Source organism: Manis javanica, chromosome 4 (genome assembly GCF_040802235.1).
Source record: "Manis javanica isolate MJ-LG chromosome 4, MJ_LKY, whole genome shotgun sequence".
Classification (NCBI taxonomy): Eukaryota; Metazoa; Chordata; class Mammalia; order Pholidota; family Manidae; genus Manis; species Manis javanica.
Window position 1 is genome coordinate 173067007 of NC_133159.1, and position 14062 is coordinate 173081068.

Consider the following 14062-nt stretch of genomic DNA (forward strand, 5'->3'; position numbering starts at 1 on the left):
CAGTGGAATAATGTGCTCAAAGTGCTGAGGGAAAATGAAGCGTCAACCTCAAATTCTAAGACCCAGCAAAACATGCATGAAATGAAGATCTCCTCAGTGAGAATTTACCTTTTACACAGCCAGGCTGAAAGAATACTGAAGGATGTACTACAGTTAAGAATAAATATTTTTTTAAAAAACAGAAAGAGCTGTGTGTTATGTGTGTTTGGTAAATAAGTTCTCAATACTACATATTTATTGACTGTAAACAATAATTTTGTGGGAGAGGAGGCAGAACTTCCCACCAATTTACACATTCTTTCAGCCTCTATTGATGGAACCTTAGAGGTTTCTATGATTTCAGTGTCTTAATTGCTGGTTAAGAACAGAGACAAACTGGGTATGGGAGTGGCAAATGTAGGGATTTTCACACATGTACTATGTCACTGTTTTCCTCAGAGTTTGTTGTGGGAGCACAGAGTTATCTGGACTATTCTTCTCATCTATGTATCACCAGAAATCCTCCCATTGCACTTAAAAGGTAATCTTAATGAGCTTTAATAGTGAAGACAAAGCAGGTGAGGGGCAGGCATTTGACAGAGCATGTGCCTGAGCAGGGAAGGGGTGGTGATGACGGGATCAGATGCACAGGTGTGGATCCTGGCCTTATGCAGAATATTGTTCATTTTTGTACTAATAAGAAAGTCATAGTGCACAGGTACAAGAAAACCCAGTTGGTTGTTAAGATTGTGAAAGCTTGTGCTTTCTCCTACCTGCTTCTATTTTCACAGTCAAGTGAGAAGCAAGGTCACCTGCTGAGAGTGAAAGAGAGAGATGCTAGCATCTGAGAAGCAAGAAGATGTGACTAAGTAATTTAATTAGTTACCCAATCAGGGAAAGAATGAACAGATTAGGGGGAGTAGGCAGGCCCCACTTGAAAACAGTGGCCATCCATTTAAAGTGAGACTAGTTATTTTGCTCATGTGTATTTCCTCCCAATGTTCACCTCCCTAATGCAGGTTTAACCAGACTGGGGTTTTGTCAAGCAATTGTGATGAAAGATGAGAAGACCAGGCATTGATGGTGTGTACAAAGGAGTGGCTAGTGGCCAAGGTAAGCCTCTCCTTGAAAGACTCCTAAGTGGAGATGGTAGATGCCTCCTTCTTCCTTGACAACGTGATTTGGCCCATCAACTCCCAGATCATACTTTCCAGTACACGACGGACAGCTGACTCACTGTGCCCAGAAAGGTGGCGAACTGGGTAGGCCTGTCTATCTAAGATTACATCAAAGCTATTGAGGAAAAGCAAAATTTGTGGACATGATTAATTTTCTAAGAAACTTTTCAAGCAAACTAAAACTTAGACGTTTGGCAGCAGGTTAGAGCTAATGACGCGTTCTCTGGAATTTTAGCAGCAACAGTAATTTTAGGCACTGATTTCTTCTCCTTTTGCTTATTTTCCTCCTACAAGCTTCTATATTTTTCTTATCTCTTTTATAAAGAACATGTACAGATATCCATTTGTGACCCGCGTGACTAGGATCAAATATCAGAATTATCAGCATTACCCGAGAACAAAATCTCAGCACAAAGAGTTCACGGAGCTCTCTGCAGAGGCACCCACCCCAGCTGCTAGTGTCACAGGACTGCCCGTCCGCTCGGGGCTCACAGGACCCCTCCCTGGGTGTGGCGCTGCTCCAGCTTTCCTCTGTTTTTATCCCTAGTTTGGAATCACAGGACGCAGGTGCAGCTGTTGGAGCCCCACCCCGTGAGCCTGCCAAAAGGAGATAATGCTGCCCCCAGAAAACGGGAAATTGCTGTAGCTGTAAACTCAGCACGCACTCCCAAACATGACTAACACAGAATTCTTGAGTCTAGTTTATTTCAAGCAAATTCTCTGTTATACATATATTTTACTATAACTTCAAAAAATAAAATGCATTGAGGCAGTAAGAATTTCTAGGTAATAAATGCCTGTTCATTTTACTTGAATCCGCTGTTATTTTTTGTTTTGTTTTTTATCTAATCCAGAGGAATCCTGCTAGATTTTCCAAGGCATTTGCAGTTGAGGGCGGGGGAATCTGAGTTAAAAGACATGAACTCTAGCTCATACATGGGTTAAACTCCTTATATGGGTTTTATTAAAAATGACAGGCTTGGTGCTTACTAGCTTGTATCTGCCCCATGGGAAACTGCCCTCCTGAAGAATGAGGGCCAGGCTGTTCTTAATTTAACACTGACCATCATTTGCATCAAGGGCAGAAGACCATAGTCCATTCAGCCCCTGGGCTGTTGGTTATAAAAGGCTTGGCTAAAATAGCGACAAAGCTAATCACAGGTTTTGGCTTTCTGGAAACTGAATTGGGAAATTTAGAGGAAGCCAAAGAGATTCAGAAAGAGAGGCAATGAGGCAGGAGGGACAAGGTCGGCCACGGGGGTAAAGTAAAGAGAAGCTTTAAGCAAGCAGAAGGAGTGGGTAGAGAAGAGCTGTACGGAGCAGTGAGTGCCGTAGCCAATCTGTGAACTGGGGGAAGTAAGACTGTACAGATGATGAGCAGGGAAGCGCAAGAAGCTGAGTCTCTAACCTCCGCAGGGGAGCCTGTTGAAATGTCATGACCTCCGGCTGTGAAGATTCCTGTGGCTGTCTTGAAGCCACCGTACCCTTCAAGTGGCTCTTTCAGACCTGTCCTTATTTTTGGATATGACTGGGATCACAAGCCCCTCATAACCTGAGTTAACGCAGGCGAGTCTGTTTCGCGTAACCAAAGAAACCCGAGTAACACAGAAATTACTACCAGGAACAGAGATATATGAAATACAAAATCACCAAGAATGGGGAGCTTTTCCAATTCATGAAGACATCCTGGCTGGAAAACATTCAGAGTGTTCTACTTATTCCAGAAGTGTGTTTTCCTGGGGTCCTTACCATGCGGCCAAAGATGAGGCTACAGGCAGGAGCTGCAAAGCAATAATTTAAAGGGTGTAAAGAATGAAACAGAGCTGAGTTGGATGATTTTAGCCTACAGAAGTAGCAAATTTACAAAATTAAAGTCCAGAATGCCCTGCTGAGAGCAGCTGAAGAAGCCTGTCCGAGGATGCGCTTTTATCTGACCCTTGGCAGGGCCCACGGCCAAGCAGTTGCATCGGAAGAAATCACAGAACCTCGCAGCATCCTTTTTTGATCAGGACAAGTGCCCATTTGACAGGAATGAGAAAAGCGAAAGGCATTACTTTTTACTGGGCTCCTCTTTCTGACCACTTGTGATAATCTATCACAAAAATGAAGCAAATTCTAAACTGATCACCTTTTTCTCTGGTTGAGCCATTAGGGCCTGGAAAAAAGGACTCATACAAAAAAAAAAAAAAAAATTCCTGGAGGATCACAGAGCACAACAGGAATGTGAGACAGTCTTGCATGCTAGATGCTGAGTAATCAAAGCTTAGAGGATATGCTCACGTGGTTAATGAAACCAGGGTGTCTCAATACTGGCACTGACATTTGGAGCTGGATACTTCTTTGTTGTAGGCATGGTCCTGCAGGTTGCAGAATGTTTGGCAGCCTCCCTAGCCTCTACCTACAAGACACCAGTAGCAGCTCCTAGATGAGATAACCAAACACATCCCCAGAGAAGGCCAAACGTTCCCTTGGGAAGGCGGGTGGATGCCCCGGGGGAGAACCATTAAACTAAAGCAACCAAATAGGTGTGGTAACCCAGGGATAGAAAATGTCTCAGGTACCAAAATCATAAATATATTTCTTTGTAGATTTTAATTATGCAATTAACACAATGGATAGAGTTTCCTTTTCAAGGAAATTAGAATATTACAGCTAAAATGACAAATTTTTATACACATTCTAAGCCTTCCTACAAGTTAGGAGAACTTGCCTCTTTTACAAATTATGTGTGGAAATAGTTCTTTGTAGGAATCAAGGTGAGGAGCCGCGTTCTACCTTTAAGTCAATGCCAAGGTGAAGGGGAAAGAATGCAAACCACAGACCAGATGGCAGTGCTCAGCAGAGCAGGGGAGTCTGTCAGGGACGAGCATGAGATGAAGAGCTCCTGTAGGGTTTTCAGAAGCTTAGAATGGGCATTGAATTTTTCTGCGGGTCAGAGGACTGATTTATCTAGATCTCATAGAGAGCCATTAATTGATATCTGAACTACTTATCATAGCAGTAAACAATAATGAAAACTATAATAAAGATGACTTAAGAGAAATTCATCACAGATTCATTTATGAGATAAAGTTGCATATAACCAAAATGGCAGATAATAGGAAAAGGTTCAGTGAAAGCCTTGATAGCTGATCAAAGGAACTCGATTCAGTCATTACAATACAGAAGTGTGATAACGACGTGAGAAATGCTCATGAATTGTGGAGTGGAGAAATATGGGAAATTACTATGCTCACCAATGTCAACTTTGAAAAAGCACTTATGAAAAGCACATTGAATATAGGACGGCAGAAATATTTACTGTGTTTTATTACAGATTACTCTTATCTTCATCTACCTAATTTATATATATCCTCAAATTCCCCCAAATTTATTTTACAATTAGAATGTACAATTATATTTGAAGGTTATACTGTATAATTTCATCCTTTAACTTATCAATCTTCTTATAGTCAATGTCACATTAAACTAGTACTTAAGCAAATAATGGTTATAAATAGCTGATATATTTGACATTTAGGTCTAAAAAAACACAATATTTTGTTTTTAAAATGTGCTCAACATTCAGCCTTATTGATAATAACCAAAAAACAATCTAAGATTACGTGAGTTTTGAATTAAGCACAAAATAGGCCTTTTTAGCGATTCATGTTAAATTAGTATGTAAAACACTAATTATGTTAAGTGTTTACTACCTTTCCCTATTTGTACCTCTCCCCTCTAAAGTTCCAAAGTTTAAAACACCATTTAAAATCTTAATCATTATTGAATATTTAAACTACCAGATGCTTCATTGTGTTAGCTGCAGTAATATGGAAGATTCTTCTGTAATTATAGAAACTGATAATGTAGTAAGACCTAAAGCCTGTTAGGAGGTTCAGAGTTTTAAGGCTCTTTCAGAAGTTTAAGGCTTTTTGTCCAGGAGGAGTTTCTATCTAACTGTTGTCTCAACTTCGTCATCAAAATTTCCCAGCTCCTGTTCTTTAGAGAGTTCTAAGTAGGAGAAAATAAATAAGGGAACAAAAATGTCAGTGTTTTTAAGCGATGGATGCACACAGAGGTTCCCCCGTATGATGCTCACTGGTCTAAAGAAAACTTACCTGTTCCAAGGTAGCCTGAGAGATGTTACATTCTTCCAGTTCCAAGGTCCATTTCACTGCATTTAAAGGGTCTGACATTCGTGGCTTACATTTTTTTCACCAGAAATGTTTTCAAAATATGCAATAAACACAGCAACTTCAAATCCATGAGATACTTTAAGACACAGGCCAAGTCCTTAAGTTTTCTTGAAGGATAAATTCAAGAATATTGACATGGCTAATCAAAATAGCAGTACATGAGTGTATAAATCACCAGTAGAGTAGCTCATGAAAGAGATCCCGGTGTCCTATTCCAGTATTTTGCCTTTTGATTGTTTATATATGTATGTTTTGGACTCCAAATCAAGCATTGCTTTTTGATATTTATAAATCTATGGAGGAGTACACTCTATGCTGGTCTCTTTGTAATGAATTTCACATTTCTGCATGTCAAGGCCTCATAAATGTCCAGTGTGAGCTCTAGTCAGTGCCTCTGGAACGAGGGCAGAAACCCTCCCCAGTCCTGATTTATCACAATGTATCTTGTCACGTTATCTTCCCATGTAACTTCCTGTTGTGATCTTCATTTGGGCCTCCGTATTCTTGCTCCTCATGCCTCTGACTTTGATAAATATGGAGATATTCATATGGGGAAGCTCAACATGGTGTTCTTTGGGACAACATGGCGATAACTGTCCTCTGACACCAAGCAACGGAACTGGCACAGAATGTTCAGACTTATTTGCAGCTCGATTTCTTTGTTAGCAGATGTAGAATCGACCTCAGTCTAGGGCCACCACTCCTCCATTCCCTTTGGGATTTTTTAAAGACAATTTCAGCAGAGGTTTCCCAAGGTTCGATTGACTATATAATTCTCCTACTTGAAATTACATAATATGCACTCCACGTAAAAATATGCAATACATAAAGTCTTAAATATGTCTAAGCTGACCTGCCTTTCAATTGAAAAAGGCCTGAGATAGAGGGTGAACATCTTCCATAGGTAATTTGTATGGCATCATGGAGCAATACCTGAGAGGAAGAGAGAGTGAGATTTATCACTGCTGGTCAGTGTTAAATTGGGGAGCATTTAAGGGGAAGGCAATACTGGGAAGAAACTGATAGCCAAAATAACAAAATAATTTTTCAGTTTTCTTAAATAGAAAGGTAAATAGTTACATTAGAGAAAACATGATTGTAAGCCAAATAACTTATTTTTGGTCATGAAAATTTGATGACCACAAAAATCTGATTGCCTCTCATTTAATGTTCAATCAAGATTGATTCTGAAAAATAGCTCTGATAAAGAACCTTTCATACTCAGCCTGTACTTTCTTCCAGTGCTCTATTTCTTACTCTGAAAAGTCATTCCTTCAACCTGGAACCTTTTAATCAAATTTCCCCTCTACATTTAATTTTCAATCTCTCTTATAAGAATTAAAACTGTTGAACTCCCTCCTATTACCAAAAATTCTTCCTTCGCATCCAGCTTCCCGCTCCCCAGATAAAGTCATGCATGAACTCTACATTTGCACGATCTGGGGGATACTCTTTAGTCATTTTTTTAGACTTCCCAAAAGTATTAAATAAAGTGATACCCATCATCCTTAAAACCACACACACATGCTTTCTCTCCTGGCTCTTGATACAACCAACACACGAATGATTTTCTTTCTCTCTAGATTTGCTCTAAGGTTAGCTATTAGCTACACGTGGTTATTTACATTTAAATTAACTAAAATAGATAAAATTTTAAATAGATAAAATTTAAAATAGATAAAAAGTCAATTCCTTGGTTACACTAGCCACACTGGAAGTATTCAGTAGCCACCTGTGATTATTGGCTACCACACAGAACAGCAGAGATATAGGACTTTTCCATGAACACAGAAATTCTACCGGACCGTGCTGTTCTAGACACCACTTAGTATTTGTCATTGTGGCTGTGGATGTGGTGGTGGTGGTTTCCCCACCAGCTTTTCTTCCTCAATCCATCTCAATACTGAGAGTTCCTGAGCTCCACCCTGGACCCATTCCCCTTTCCATCTTCCTTGATGACCTCACCCATTCTCCTAAGCTTAATGGTCTTCTAATAGGGTAAAAATGTCCCCGTTTGTTCATTTCTAGAATAGATCTCTCAGTGACCTTTCTTTTCTTCTGACCCAAAATACATATCTGTATTTTGGCATCTCCATGTGGATATCTCTTTATACATCAACTATGTAAGCTTTCTTTCCATCTTTTTCATGTATGAAGTTCATTCTTGACTTAATTTTTACATGTGCTGTTTGCTCGAGTGAGTGGCTCTTATTCCTATTCCTCGGCTGGCCAAGCCCTGCTCTGTCTTAAAGTCTTACCTTAATGTCATTTCTCAATCTTGTATCTTCATATGCTTAACATCTTTATCCTCAAAAGACTGCAAGTACCCTAAGAACCTTGCTTATTTATTAACTGTTGGATACATAGTCTCCAGCAGATAGTGGGTGCTCAATAAATATTATTTTTGAAAACGAGTAGATAGGAAAACCCTATACATCTTTCAATTCAATTCAACATCATTCTGCCCTTCCCATGGGCTTGGTTATCCTTGCTTCTTGCCCATATCTGACCACACAAATTTAAAAGAACCATAGGGAATATCAAGTGACTTATAATCAATTATCTTAGGACAGAGTCAATTTTTCTTAAGCATGTAAGTGTGTGTCATCAAGCACTTGATTCAATTTTGTACTTGGTAAAAATGCTATAGGTTGATACATAATTTTCACTGTCTATTTCTTAAAATCAAGTTCATGGTGTACTTTGTACTTTGTTCCTAATCTCTAAACTGTTCCATCATTCACACACCCACACGTGTGCACACACTCCATCCACCTTTCTGAGGTATGAAGCACTCACTGAAAATAACTTCCAATTGCTCTTTTTTTCCCATACATATGACCCCCCCCCCCCAACAACTTATTTTGTAATAAACAAGCCAGCTCAGCCTTTCTCTTCCTGTCTGGGCTAGGACAAAACTAAATGATGTATACTGTAAAACTCAGACCTGTCACCCAAGCCAAAAACCTCCTTTACCTTTCCCGCTCAGCAGCCTGTGGAAAGAGCTTCACAATCTGCGTGGAGAGTCCCCCCTGAGAGGCTTCCTTCCTTTTCACTTCTAGAAGATAATCTTTACCAGACTTGTTTTTCAGATGTTGAATGGAACCAATACACCAAGCTCAGGGAAGAGAACAAAAGAGTTGAAAGAAAAAAATACTTGTCTCTTAATTTCTTCCTTAACTGAAATGCAGAGAAAGGTGTTTGATCATAAATCAAGTTGCTGGAGAGCAAAAGCGAAAATCTCTCTTGGGGACCAAGTGCTGGCTCTCAGCAGGCACCCACCTCAGCCTCCCAGACACCAGGAGGGTCTCAGCCTCTGCCGTGTAATGTGGCCAGGAGGGCGCCCCTCTCCGTGTTTTTAACAATGGTCTGAATTGCCTGTCTAAAGGTAAAGTAAGGGATTGTTTACATTTAGAAAGTTACTTAGGAAAATAGATGAATGGGAATAATGACTGAATATAAAATTTTAAACCAAGTTGCAAGAAAAAAATCTTTGCTCTAGAGAGAAAGGATAGAAATTATACTGAATTATGTAATTATATTACCACACTACTTGGCTTCATAGAATGAAAAGTAGATTGGGAAACAGTGAGTAAAATGTTTGTTTTTCAAAGTAACACAAGTTGGGATATAGAGAAACCACATTGTAGGACTTTCAGTAACAAAAAAATTGAAGAAAGAGGCAGGGAAGAGGAGTAAGAGAAACAAAGTTCATCCAATACATCCAAGAGTCTATCTGATTCTTAAAAATGTTTATTTTTTCTTCCTTGAGGAATTTTGAATACTATATTGAGATTCACTGAATTAAATAATAGAGAATGTGATCCTCAAAGGTTAATGGAGCAAATGTAAAAAAATAAATAAATAACTAGACTTACAGTATTGACTCTGATACTTAATATGAACCTCCAAATATCTGCTGCTGCCCTGCGGGGTCCATCTCCATGGATGGCTCATCCAGAAACACCACCAACGGGTTTCCTAGGGAGCTCGGTGTGAAGCACAGCTGGAACGAGAGGAACAGGGTCTGGAACTGACCTGTGGGGTGCTCAGAGTAAGCCCCACCCTTACCTTCCTCTTTATTACCTCTGATAAGACCCTCCCAGGAACTTTTAGGTTGTTCCTGGAGCTTGAGAGCTTCCACCACTCTGACAAAAAACAAACAAACAAACCACTTTCTTGCTATTTGAATTGGGACAGGACTTAAGCTTTCTCTGCCAACATAGCAAGTGTTCTTATAATTATATTTTCCCAAAATATATGAACAGCCTCAAAGAATGGAATATGATCCCCCTTCACAGTCTTAAACCTAAAGTATAAGGAACATTCTCGTAAAGGGAACATTCTTCTAACCTTTGTGAACACATAAGGAAACATTTCTAATGGCTATTTTCTTCTTTCTTGTTGAAAACAACTTTTCTTTCTCTTTTTATATTCCTGGTGTAAACAGCTTGACATGTCAAAGCGTGATTTTCCTGTTAAACATCAGATATTTTGTACATTCATGTTTTACCTTTCACATCCTAGGCTCTGAATCCAACCAGATTTCTTGCCAGTGGTAATTCAGCCTCCTTTTTTCAAGTAAAATGCCCAAATGTATGTTCATGAACAAATACTACTTTATCAACTACTTTTAAAACTAATTCTTAACCAAACACATCCCCTTTGTATTATGCTAAACCTCAACCTTGCCCTCTGCACTGTTTCATTTCCAGTTCATTTCTTATTGATTTCCAGATAGTATAAATTCACTTGCTCTTTTTCATATGTTACTCACAGTTATTAATATTACAATTGAAGTACAAGGCAAAAATGAAGTTGCAACCCTTGCAAAAAACATGGGATTTTGTTAAAGTTGATAAAAATATCAAAGAACTTCTTGAATAGCACAGATGAATGAACATCTGGCAGCTTAAGACCCAGAAAAAAAAAAACTGAAGGAGACAAAGTAAAAGAGTGAAGACAGGACAGATGCTTTAGGAGGCATGATTTCAATGCGACCTATTAGAGAGGCATTACAGAGACAAAAGCAAGGTTTCCAGTTGAAAGCCAAGAGTTCATCAGCGGTCTAGGACAAGCTTCCGACGTCAGTGCTGCCTGAGGGTGCAGCCCCTGGCGCTCACCTCAGCCAGGACGCGGCAGCGAGGGCATCCGTTTTCACTCCTTCACTTGAACATCTTCCAGCTCTTCTGGGTTTGGAGGGTTTTCCTAATTCTTGAAGAATTAGGTTTTCTCTAATTCTCTACAGAGAAAATAAAATGACATAAACATATAATTACAGCTGTACACCTAAGAAGAGGACGTATGCTTTTGTAATTACATTTTTTTACCTTTCGCTTTACAAGAATAAACATGATGAATTTACTGCGTACAAGATTCTCCTTGACAGTGTCAACCCTGCAGGAGCCAAGTCCCCCGAAATGCTCTTTCACTATTTTTCTCTTTCAAGCCTTTTGCCCATCAGTCTGCGAGCTCAGATGGATCCTGATCAGTGTTTTGGCCTCTTGCCATCCAGATGACATCATAAAATGCTACGTTAATTGGCTGCCATCACATTATATCATAAAAAGTTACATTAATTGGCTACTCTTGCCTTTTCCAAATATTCCAAACACTCATATTATTGTGTCTCCTATTCAGGGACCTGTACTTGCCATAAGCAGCAGAAAAACAAGAATTGGTGATTAACCACTGCTTAGAGGGATGTGCAGGGCAAAAATGCCACTTGCTTCATTACAATCAATAAGACCCATGACTTAGAAGCTATGTAGCCCTGCATTCAATCTAATCCTATTTCTTTTTCCCAGAATGACACCGTCCAATGTGCCTAGCTGAGAGAGAAAGAGAAATCTGTCCTTACAACTTGATGTTAAAGGTACTGCCACAAAATTAAATATTGTAATTATTTTCAGGTGTTCATTCACGTCCTTCCAACCTGAAACCTGAATGCTTGCTCATTGTTCCTTTTGCATATTTCATTTCCGGAGACCGTACAACAAAAAGGAAAATGATACCCTGAAGGTACAGCTAAAGGCAAAGAAAGATAATTAGAATTAGCACTGTCATGGGATTCAAACTCAGTGGGCAATATCTGCCTTTTCTTATAGAAAATTTGATCATTGTCTTATAAATTTGACAAAAATATCTCACAAAATACTTCTCACATAGAGAAGGTTACCCAAACCAACGTTCCCGTTGAAAAAAAAAACACAAAAATTCCTGGATTAAGTTAAAAAAAAAAACAACCTCTAAGGCATAGAAAAGATGATGAGATAGTAAAGACTTTTAGAGTCCTTAAAATGATTGTATGTGGAACATCTCTACATATATTTATAAATAAGAATATGCATTTAATGTATGAAGACCCAGGTGGAAAAGTACATAAATTTAAAACTCTATGAAAATTTGGGAAAATTTTTCCCTTAATAAACTCCTCTTCTGTCATTGAGAGAAAAAGAGTCCTGTAATCCATTTTGTTTCCCCCTTTTGCCTGTTATCATAATGCACAAAAATAACATTTATATTTTGGTTTTGTATCTTTTCCCAGTGTAAAATTCCACATAATTTTTGTCCTTTATTCTTCATTATTCAGATTAGCTTACTTTTTCATCCACATTTAAATGATGTTTAGTCACACAGCATCTGTGGTCTTCTTATAAAAACCACCTTAAAGTGTCTTTGGACAGATCATAACAATGTATATCATCATAGCATCAATCAAGTCTTTAGAATTTCTGGTATGTATTTTACTGTCATTGTCCACATAGAAAAATGCTTTTAGGTTTTACTGCCATTATATTTGGACATAGAATATAGGAAGGGTAGATACTTTTGGGATATTTAAATTTGTCCTTCTTTGGACAGGGTCAAGTCTATCACATGGCCATGAACCTTATGCATTATATACTCAGGCAGAGATTTTTCTTACTATTAAGATTGCTAAGAAAGTGGGTTCACCAACATGGACTTCATCTATTCCATCATTCAGACTTCGGGAGTGTAGGATCTAAGCATTCAGTGAAGACAACAGGTTAGCCTGTTAGCCTAAGCACAGCCATTTTGAGAAGCTCAGAGGCTACTTCCTGAATATGTTCAGAAAGCCCTTGAAAAACAAGGTGAAAAACAAGTTAATCATGAACACCAGGTGGTGGGCAGCTGCGGCCTTCAGACAGCTAACCTTAGTCAGTTAGTCATACATACCAAGCTTATCTTGCTGAAACACTGTATGGCTGAGAGTGTTCTTATCTCGTGAAACCCCCGGGATGTGGCGCCAACCGAAGATTTATGCGTCCTTGGAAAAAAACCCCTGTTACGTGCTTGTAGAACAATACTGTCTTTTTAGAAAATGCTATAAAAACCTCCGGCTTTGACTGCTCGGGGTCCTTGTTGAGACCCTCTGCGTCAGGCTGATGCTTGGACCCCAGCTAGCTGGTTCCTGAATAAATTCCTCTTGCTTGTTGCATCAAGAGACGCCTTTCGTGAGTGATTTGGGGCGGCGTCCTCCTCAGGGAGAATCCAACAGGAGCTTCTCACGTGCATAAAGGATAGTTGTTGAAGAAAAACAAGGATGAAATGAAAGTTTCTGTACTTCACGAATATAAAATGTAAACACTAAATATGCCAACGCTGTACATGATGTTCCAAGGACCCCCACGAATACTCCATGAATTCCGTTAAGACACGTTCTCCAATACTGTCTGCTGAGCTGACATTCTCCCTTGGCTGTAATCTCCAATACTTTTTGTTTTCCAATTCTATATAGTAGGTATTTACAAGTTTCTTTTAAGTGGGAGTGACAAAGTCTAGAACTGAGAGGTAGGGGAGATTTGTCAATAGGTCCCCCAATTCTCAGTAGTGCCTGGTTTCTCCCAGACGTGGCCTCATGCTATCTTTTCCTTACCAATCACTCCCAAAGCAATTTATTGACACGAAGCAGTATACAACAAAGAACACAATTTGTCACATCTTCCATGTAGTCCTATATTTTAAGAAAAGATAGACTTGAGCCTCATAATCAATTTTATACTGTTTTAAAATCTTGTTTTCAGAAGTTATCAGCTTTGAATAACTTCTAAGTTTTACAACATGCTCCTGTTCCAACATCGGGCAAAGATTTTATTAAAGGGCTATCCAGTGAAGGCCAGTGACACTGTAGGTAATATTGCTTACCTCTACCAAAAATGTGAGAAATGCAATTCGCATGAAGGAAGGTATTAAAATCATGCATAAAATTAAACTGGGATTTCCAGGTAGAGTAATAAAAGGGTGCTGAACATAAACATTGAGATCTAGAAGGGGAAAAACCCAGAAGTATTATAATTTTCTCATACATAATGCTTTAAGATATTTCTTATGAATAAGGTGCTCTTTCCAATAATCCATTTTCAATTTCACCTGATACACAGCCGTATTTTTAGAATTTTCTCTCTAATAAGCTTGAAATTATCATAACTGACACACAAGATTACAACAAGGTCTGACAAACATCTAAAAGATTTGCATCCCTTGGTATGGGTAGACAACAACAATAAAAAAAAGGGGGTGTAACATTATTTACTTTGTTTATTACCATAAAACCTCATGTTTTCAGCACCAGGATATAGTAAAGAAATAACTGATGATATGACTTGGGAAGTTAAAAGACCAAATTAATTTTGAGGTGGGTATATATTGCCATATTTAATAAATAGGAGAAATATTAAAATCATTTATTTTAAAATCTAAAGT

At 38.7% G+C, this 14062-nt stretch overlaps 1 long non-coding RNA gene across 4 annotated transcripts; it reads right to left on the bottom strand.

Moving 5' to 3' along the window:
• Window positions 1-267: 267 nt before the first annotated feature.
• On the bottom strand, window positions 268-13806 carry LOC140849193 (uncharacterized). Of its 4 annotated transcripts, none has more exons than XR_012130857.1 (7): window positions 12536-13803; window positions 10459-10577; window positions 9214-9341; window positions 8312-8717; window positions 6189-6268; window positions 5258-5313; window positions 268-2938 (listed from the first exon to the last, which is right to left on the bottom strand). It is a non-coding gene; the product is annotated as an uncharacterized lncRNA (long non-coding RNA). The 4 variants fall into 4 exon arrangements; XR_012130858.1 differs by lacking the exon at window positions 268-2938 and adding an exon at window positions 3399-5150 and having other exon boundaries at window positions 12536-13804; XR_012130856.1 differs by having other exon boundaries at window positions 5258-6268; window positions 12536-13806.
• Window positions 13807-14062: the final 256 nt, after the last annotated feature.